The 563-nt window shown below is 39.1% G+C and overlaps 1 protein-coding gene across 6 annotated transcripts in view; it reads right to left on the reverse strand.

Annotated features, from left to right (window-relative positions):
- The window catches only part of LOC106869914 (protogenin A), a 1,534,154-nt gene that overhangs the window by 488,874 nt on the left and 1,044,717 nt on the right, over positions 1-563 (reverse strand). The gene's annotated exons all lie outside the window — the stretch shown is intronic.

Here is a 563-nt window from a genome sequence, read left to right on the forward strand (position 1 = left end):
ATATATATATGTATATATAGGAATGTATATTTGCCTCCTAAATGTGGCTAAACCTTAAGGGTTGATGGTACCGTAGCTTGTAGCCCCAGGAAGACAACTCCTCCAGCTGGCTATTGACACACTATCAGATAGCGTGTCAGTAGCAATCTGGAGATGTCTTCCTGGGGCTACAAGCTACAGTAACATCAACCCTTAAGGGTTATCCACATTTAGGTGCCAAATACACTTCCCGATGTCGTGCAGCTACTGTTTATACCTCGCCCAGAGATTTATTATATTTGTTTGTGTGTGTGTGTGTGTACGCGTGTATGTGTGTGTGTGTGTGTGTACGTGTATGTATATTCATATACATATATATATATATATATTTCATACGTGTACATGTTTTAAATGCGTATATGTGTGTGTGTATGCATATATGTGTATAATGAGTTAGGTGAGAGGAAACGACGTGAATATAATGAACAAGGGGCGTCGTGTGAGACATAAATAACTCTGCTGGCTGGACCTTGTTGATCAAAGCTAACTTATCATTAACACATTACGTGCTATCTCCAAGTTTA

This window comes from Octopus bimaculoides, chromosome 12 (assembly GCF_001194135.2).
Source record: "Octopus bimaculoides isolate UCB-OBI-ISO-001 chromosome 12, ASM119413v2, whole genome shotgun sequence".
Classification (NCBI taxonomy): Eukaryota; Metazoa; Mollusca; class Cephalopoda; order Octopoda; family Octopodidae; genus Octopus; species Octopus bimaculoides.